This window comes from Vigna unguiculata, chromosome 7, assembly GCF_004118075.2.
Source record: "Vigna unguiculata cultivar IT97K-499-35 chromosome 7, ASM411807v1, whole genome shotgun sequence".
Classification (NCBI taxonomy): Eukaryota; Viridiplantae; Streptophyta; class Magnoliopsida; order Fabales; family Fabaceae; genus Vigna; species Vigna unguiculata.
This window is the reverse complement of record NC_040285.1, coordinates 10,211,221-10,219,396: the sequence shown is the minus strand read 5'-3', so window position 1 is coordinate 10,219,396 and position 8,176 is coordinate 10,211,221. Positions and strand designations below refer to the sequence as shown.

The following is an 8,176-nucleotide window of genomic DNA, read 5'->3' as shown; positions in this document are numbered from 1 at the left end:
ATTAGCTACCTAAGTTTTGGTTACCAAAATAACTTAGTTACTAAATTGCTCTCTAATAATTAGTGACAAATTTAGTGACCAATTATAGTTTTTTATTTATATTAGTGACTATTTTAGTAACCAATTAATTTTGTAAAGTGGTATCTAAATTGGTCACTATAGTGACTAACAACTTTTAGTCACTAAAACTAGTTACTAATAAAACATTTTCTTGTAATGTTTTTTGTTAAGTTGGGACTTTCCATTTTGGTCATGTTAAGTTTTTTTTTTAGTCAACACATAGATAATTTATATTTTTGTGATTTTGGTTTGTATTTAGATTGTATTAAAGTTTATTTAGATTTTAATTAAAATTATAATTTAGTTTTGATTGAAAAATAAATAGAAAAATTATATTTTTTTAATTAAGTGAGTCCGTGAACTAATCCGTTCAACCTACCAACCCATAGTGTATAAAATCGAATTCGAATATTTTTGACTGAAGCTGAGTTACCCGTTTTGAACTTCGTGGCTGATAAAAGTGGTTGATGATACAATTTAAGTTTATATGCAATGCAACTAACATAAAGGATTAGCCTAATATCATATCTCTGCAATCATGAGTAGAATTAGTGGGAATATTTGGAGCCATTTATGTCTTATCATGTCCTGCTATTTTTAGGTTATAAGAATACAAGGGCTATTTTTCTTTTTCTATTGTTTCTAGTTGCTTAATAAACAATCCATTAGACACTTTTTTTTAATATATATGTCAGAGTATTAATTAACTCCATTAAAAAAATCTAAATGCATACATGCATACATTTTTTATTATAGTTTATTTCATAGTGAACATCATTATTTAAATACACTTTATTCTTTAAAAAAGAAAAAACTGGAAAAATCATAAAAAATGCATTATGAATTATACTTCGTTATTTTGTGCATTTACTGTAGTACCCTTATTCATGAAACACTTTGAATACCTTCAGGTTCTTCAATAGTCTATCTGAAAATATATTTTACATATCTTGCTTCCATAAGATTATAATCATGGTCTTAATAGTGGTTTACCAATTAAGTAATTTAAAACTACTTTTTCATAATTATGTTTCAGATTAAATATCCTGCAGCCTCTTTTGAATTATGTATTCTGAAGCTATATTTCAAATTCTGAATCATTATATCATGAAGGTGGTAGAAGAAAATATAGATAAAAGTGCCCATTTTGTTATTATGGAATAGAGGAAGAAAGTAATGGGTTTTTGAGAGAAATTTATTACACAATACAACATAAATGAGGCTGAATCCGATAAAAAAAATTAATATGTTTCCTAATTCAAAATTTTAAAACAATAAATTATAATTTTTTTTATAAAGTGCTCAACTTTTTTCTCTCATCAATATTCAACTTAAACTCATTATTATTCTTTAGACAGTGAAAAAGAAGGTCCCATTTTCCTTTTCACCATAATATTATTCCCTTCACCAAACAACTCATTATTGAGGCGTGAACTTAATTCGTTCAACCATTTTTTTTTTCATTTTGATTGAAACTAACAAATGAGGTATCTGTCACTGTTTTTATTCTTTACCACTTAAACAATTGCAAGTGTGAAGGACAAACTCTAGAAAATGCTCACCAACAAAAATGACTGAAAATCTTTACTATTATTAAAATATCCGAACAAGAACAAATAAAGCAAGGTGTTCACATAAAAACTGAAAATTTTTCCACCTCAAACTCACATGGTTTAGTCATAAATCCAAACACGAAAACCTAAATAAAAACAAAAAATCTATACAACGGTGACAGATAATGCAAGAGTATGCTTGTACACGATTTCTGCCACCGAAAGCAAGTGTTGGACTTTCAAATTTTGTTCATACCACAGTTATTTTCGCAAAGTAAAATGAGATTAATGTGAACAAAAGAAGCATAGCTACATTTTCAAGGTACGAGATCATTGATTAACACAAAAAGAACGTAAATGAACTTATGGGTCCTTAAAATCTCAACATGAACTTTGAAAGACCAATTTTTTCACTGAATAAAGGTAAACCATTGAACATACATCATTTGGTGTTGATTTTATCAGCTTCTTGAGCGATGTTTGTTGGAAGATTCTGTGGTGTGTCTGGTTCAACTCTGAACTTTTGATAAATGTCACCTTTGTAAAATTTTCTGGTCCTTAACACCAGAATGAAGGAAACAAAGCACCCAACCAAGGTAAAAGCAGTGATTATGATGAAAGCCATTTTATAGCATTGCACTCCCAAGCAAGTTAAGTCCTTTCCCGTTTGCCTTGTGAGTCCCTTCATCTTCAACTGCTTCAAAGCCTCTCTATCGTACAAAAAACCAGTGACTTTCACATTCAGAATGTAAGATCCAACAGGGCTTGCAACAGCACCTAAATTGTACAAAGTTGAGTAGTATTTGAGGCCGAATATTTCAGAGATGATGGCGAACATTAAGGGCCACATGGCCCCAAAGCAGAAGCCAATAATGACCGAAGAGAAATAAAGTGAGTTTGGGATACCAAAAGCGATTAGAATATGGCCAACACAGGAGAGAAGCATGACTAGAGTGAGGAGTAAGGGACGGGGGAATTTGTATTTGGCTAACAAAAATTCTGAGGCAAACCCAGAAGATGCTCTTCCTAGATAATTCCATATGCTCACAAGAGACACAAAAGTTGTGAGGCTCTTTTTGGGGTACCCCAGAGAGTTTCCAATCTGCCCCAGATTGTCAAGAGCCGTCAATGTTCCTCCCACACCAAACACTGATGCTATGAACAGAATCAACATGTCAATGCTGAAAATAGCTTGGAAGATGGTGTAGTCCTCACCCCTTTTTGGAGGTTTGAAAACGTTCTTTAAACATGAGTTGGTTTTCCCTTCCAAATGAGAAGAGGCAGCACCATGTGCTTCTTCTGCCTCTGGCAATTCAATAACTGAGGCAACAACATCTGCATGATCAGTGAAGTTTTGGTTCTGGTTCTGGTTCTGGTTCAGGTTCTGGTTCTGGTTCTTCCAAAGTCTGAACTCTTCTTTGAACACAATAACAAGTGGGAGAAGAAGCAAGAGAAGAACCATTATGCCATCAACTATGTACTCCACCCTTGTGAAACTCAACCTGTTTTGTATAACTATCAACACCATGAGAAATCCTGCAACCCCAAGTGAAATATAAAGAAGTTGGTAGAAAACCTTGATCTCTCTGGGTTGTGGGGTGATACTCAACACCCTAACTGTTGGAAGGAAAATGAAGGAAACTGCAGCAGGAAGCCAACCAATGAGGAATATAAGAGTTTTGGAGTTGTCACCATAGAAAGCATGGTATAGCTGAGTGAAAATAGCACCACTCAGACCCACATAACCCTTCAGAAGACCAATAACACTTCCACGGCTTCTTGGGAAGCTTTGGACACAGTTCACCAAAGCACCAGTGTTAGCAAAAGACTGAGAATTAGCACCAATGTAAAAGTAGAGACACATTTGCCAGAGTTGGGGTTTGGCAATGCGTGAAGTGACAGAGAGCCATATCATGAAGTAGCCAACAAAGTTCATAGTGGCTCCCATGGCTAGAATAACCCATGGGGGCTTACCTCATTGATCAACCCAGAGAAAATTCCAAGGTTGGCACCAAGGTCCTTGAAGAAGCTTATCAAGTTCAGCGTGGATTGGTCATACCCCAGAGAGGTTTTTACCTCGTTGGAGTACAAACCAAACATGTATGTCGCCCCTGAAACCGCCATGATGAGACACGAGGCAAAGATCATGAACCAACGACCTGTGATAACATGGTGTATGAAGGCCTTGGTTTTTGTTAGCTCTTCTTCCACTGCCATTTTTCGAGGAAACTCACCAACCTAACACTCTTTTTGGTTGTGGATTTAGAACCACGCTTATGTATATATTGTGCACGGAGCTTAACTTTGAGTATGGGATAAGAACATGGAGGATGCAATAATATGCTGTATGATTAAACGTTAAAGTCAGTTTGTGGTAACTAGATTCTCCACCAAAAGTGGAACCAGATTCAAATCCTTAGGGGAAGAAATTGTGCATGATTTGAGACTATGACAAGCACTAAAAGATGCTAATTGAACCAGCCATTGAGGGAAGAGAAGGGATTCTATAAGAAACTCTGGGAATATGAGGAATTCAAAAGAACATGGTATTCTTCAGTTTATAGTCGTGTGTTAAAACAGGGGATATAGGTGTAAAGCTGCATATTTTTTGTGGCTGAAAGTGAAAACAGTGCTGGTAGTGTAAACTAATCATTGGGTTTTGATTGATTTTCCTTCTGATACCTGTGTTGTTTTGAAATGATTGATTAGTGTAAACTAATGAATCTTGAATTGCCATTTGTTACAAGTTTTGGAGGAATCTGAGTATAAAGGAGAAACAAAGCTGGTAGTGTCATGTCATTTACCAGAAATTATCAAACGAGTTTGTATCACATTTTGGTAAATTTGGGATAATTTTTACATGATCACGTGCTTATGATTAAGCTCTTTTTCATTTGATGATGTAATCGAAGAATAATATTAGTATAATTTTTCTTGTAACCAATAAAATTCTTAAAAGATAAACTTTGAGTCTTATTTAATATTACAAAAGCACACCTACTTCTGTTCTATAAGTTAATTTTATATTTGGTGTAGGTTTTTCAACAAAAAGTAAAGGTTAGGACAAATCCTATATTATACCTTTATTGTTTATTGAATTTCATCAACGTTTATGGCTTTAGAATCTTCTAAATAACAGATATGTTGTGACTTGTAAAATTCTTGAAATTAAAATGTGTTTATATTAATATTGTTCCTGATTTAAACCGTTTTTTTTTTAAAAGGATATTGTTTGATTTTGTAACGAGAAGTATAGCATTATTGTTATATAATTAATATTGAATAGATATTGCCATGCCTTATAATGTAGAAGGAGGATACATTAATTGGCAAGAAAAAAAGTCACAACTTCAAATAATTAAGGATGTTTATAATAATAATAATAATAATAATAATCATACAAAAATTGTGAATTTGAAGAACTTTGACTATCTAAAACGAAAACATCCAAAGATATCTTTGGAAATGAAAATTCAATAAAGAAATAGAGAAAAAGTGACATAGGTATTAAGTTCCAATTGGCCTGATTCACTGAAGAAGTAAAACCACAGTGGTGAGTAATTGCAAAAAGAGCGTAAAAGTCAACTTTTTGTTTTGTTTCTTTTGTACGTGAACAAAAGTAGCGTCAGATTGAAGATCATTATTTTCTTAGAAGTTTTGTTTTTTGTTATCAGAGAGCCCACATGGTATATATTTGTCCTAACAGAACACAGTCATGTGATTGCATTGGTAACAAGATTCCAATGTTAAACATGTTTTTCAAAATACAAAACTTAAATACCGAACCAGGTGAGACAAAGTATCTTCATGTGATCAATAGTTCATTCAAACACGACAAATAACAATAACAGTAATAACAACTGTGTCTTCTGAAAAATCCCTCTCATTATTTACTAATAATTTACTATCTCACATAAATGGTATTTCATGTGAAACGAATGCCAAATATATACTTGCATAGATGATGTTGACAAACTGAAGACAACAGAATAGAAGAAGGCTACATACTGTATTTATATAATTTTTTAGTAGAATACAAAATAAGCCTAAAGAAAACGCAATAAAATAATTCACGCCGTAAAACTATCAGGAAAACAATAATATATTTTAAGAATTATTTTACGCATATATTCTAATTGTGAAAATTTGTTCAGTAAAATTTTGGCTATAAAGACTCCTAAATCGTCTCAGTATTCTAAATCGTCTAGGATATGATTCGGTAATTTATTTACTCTATTAGGTATCATTAGTACAAAGCAATTCTGTTAGGTGGATTTATTATGCCGGTTATAATTCATCCGGCATAATAAATGATATAGTGGCAAAAATATAAATATGATAAGATATTTGATATTGGTTGTCATTATAACTGATATAAAAAGTGGACGTGGTGACATTTTCATAATAAAATAGAATGATTTTTATGTTTGTTGTACCTAGAGCCAACATAAAAAGTGAGCACATATATTATTTTAAATTTAAAAATAGATACTATGTCGGTTTTTTACTATAACTAACATAAAATCTTTAATTTTCATCTTTTGCTTCTCCTCTTCACACTGCACTTCACTATTCTACTTGCACCATTCTCCTCCCTTGCACTGCTCTCCCTCCTGTGGCTCTTGTCTTCTCCTTTTCATTGCACTTGGTTGTTGCTCTAGTCTTCTTCTCGTCGATGGCCACTTTCGTTCTTGCATGGGTCTCTCTCGCTCTCCACACACTAGTTTTAGGGTTTGGGTATTTCCTATCTCAAAGGCACTCCATAAGTTTCATTTTTTGTCGTAGTGGTCTCGTTGTTATCCTATGTTGTTGTCTTCTCCCTCTCCCTCACTTTGTTTCACTTATTCTAATTTCCAAATTAGGAATTTTTATTTATGAAATTAGTTATGTGATAGCATATGAGTACTTGGCTATTTTTATGTCTATTGATTATGAAATCATTTGTCAAACACAACAACGAAGAGGCGGATGAAGCGGAGAAGGGAGTGCACAGCAACAACAATGTTAAGGGTTTGAAAATAACAAGCAACGGTGGAATTAGGGTTTCATGAAAAATTTGGGAGCAGGACTTTCTATGCCAACTATGTATAAAACCAACATAAAAAGTTGAAACATTTTATACCAGCTACATCTATGTTGGTTCCAAAAAAAACATAGAAAGTCTTTTTTAACCAACAAAAGTCTTCCCTACATTAGTGCATAAACCATATGGTTAAATCATATAAGTAACTTTCCACTTCAGTGATAAAAATATTATTCACGTGTCTTCTCATTAGTCTAGGCATGTTTCTTGTGTGTTAGTTACAACAATATTGTATAAATAAAACTTTTGTATCATTAGATGAAATTAACATTTGAATTGTAATTGAGGAACAATTTGTTGTAGAGAAATTGTAAGTTGTAATATCAAACTATATTAAATTCTTGCCTAGATATAAATTGAAGTTTGTTAATCATGAAGGCGTGACCAACCATACCACCTCCTTAGAAGCTCCCTCAAGAAGGATCACTAGAAGCATGTCTAGAGGGGAGTCTTCTATTCCATTACCTTTATCTTTGTTTTGCATCACTTTAGTTTGAATTCCCTAAGTTGGTATCTAGTTGACTTATTTTGGTTGACTTGTTGACTTTGACCCAAAATTGACCTTTGACCCTTAGATTAACTTAAACCAACATGCTAATCTTTGTTTGTCTTGTTTTGTAGGCAATTTAAGAGAAAGTAGAGCATGCTAGGTGGCACATGGTGATTGGAGCACATGGATGATGTGGAAGAGAGAGGAAAGCAAAAAACATAAAGTAAAAGCAAAAGTAGACATATACCTTGGCTCCTTTTGCCTTTTTGGTTTATTCCTTAGAAGGCTACTTGGTCTCCTTCCTCTTTTGGCCTAGAATCCTCATGGAAATGCATCCACCAACCACCTTCCTTCACTTGGCCGAGAATTACCCTAGCTTAGGTTTTTAGGGTTTGTTAGTTAGTCCTTTTCATGTTTTTGTATTTGCTAAAGGACCCCTATGAACTCCTATTTAAAGGGTATTCCTTGTCTTGTAAAAGGATTGATCATTTGTTGCTATAAACTTTGTGTTTCAACCATCTCTTTGCCGTGAGCTCTCCTTCCTAGAAGTGAACTCACCTTTGCCTTATCTTGCTTGCAAGTGGCGACACCATCACTCATCTCTAGGGTTTGGTTGGCTTAGATCCCCTATGAGTGGCGTGCTTCTTCCATTGTTCATCTTCTATGCTTTCCATTTTTATTGTTTCTTCTTTCATTTTGCTCTTTAAGTGTTGTTATTTCCGTGTGTATTTAACCTTGAATCCAACTCTCTTCTTCCTTTCATGAGCTTGAGAAATGAACATTCACATCTAGATAGCTTGCTATCTTAATGTCCAGTGGGAATTTTCAAAAAGCTTTCTTAAACAACTTCACCATATTCATAACTCTAAAAGAAAACAAGATAATCCTTCATCAATTAATACTTTGAATCATGCTAATTTATGTGTGTGATTCTTTGTTGTTCTTCCTCTTACATTCATCTTCCATTGTCTTCATTTGCGAGTTTATGCA

General features: G+C 33.5%; 1 pseudogene; it reads right to left on the bottom strand.

The window, feature by feature from the left end:
• Nucleotides 1–1,677: 1,677 nt before the first annotated feature.
• On the bottom strand, nt 1,678–4,410 carry LOC114189472 (annotated as a pseudogene).
• Between the last annotated feature and the right edge of the window lie 3,766 nt (nt 4,411–8,176).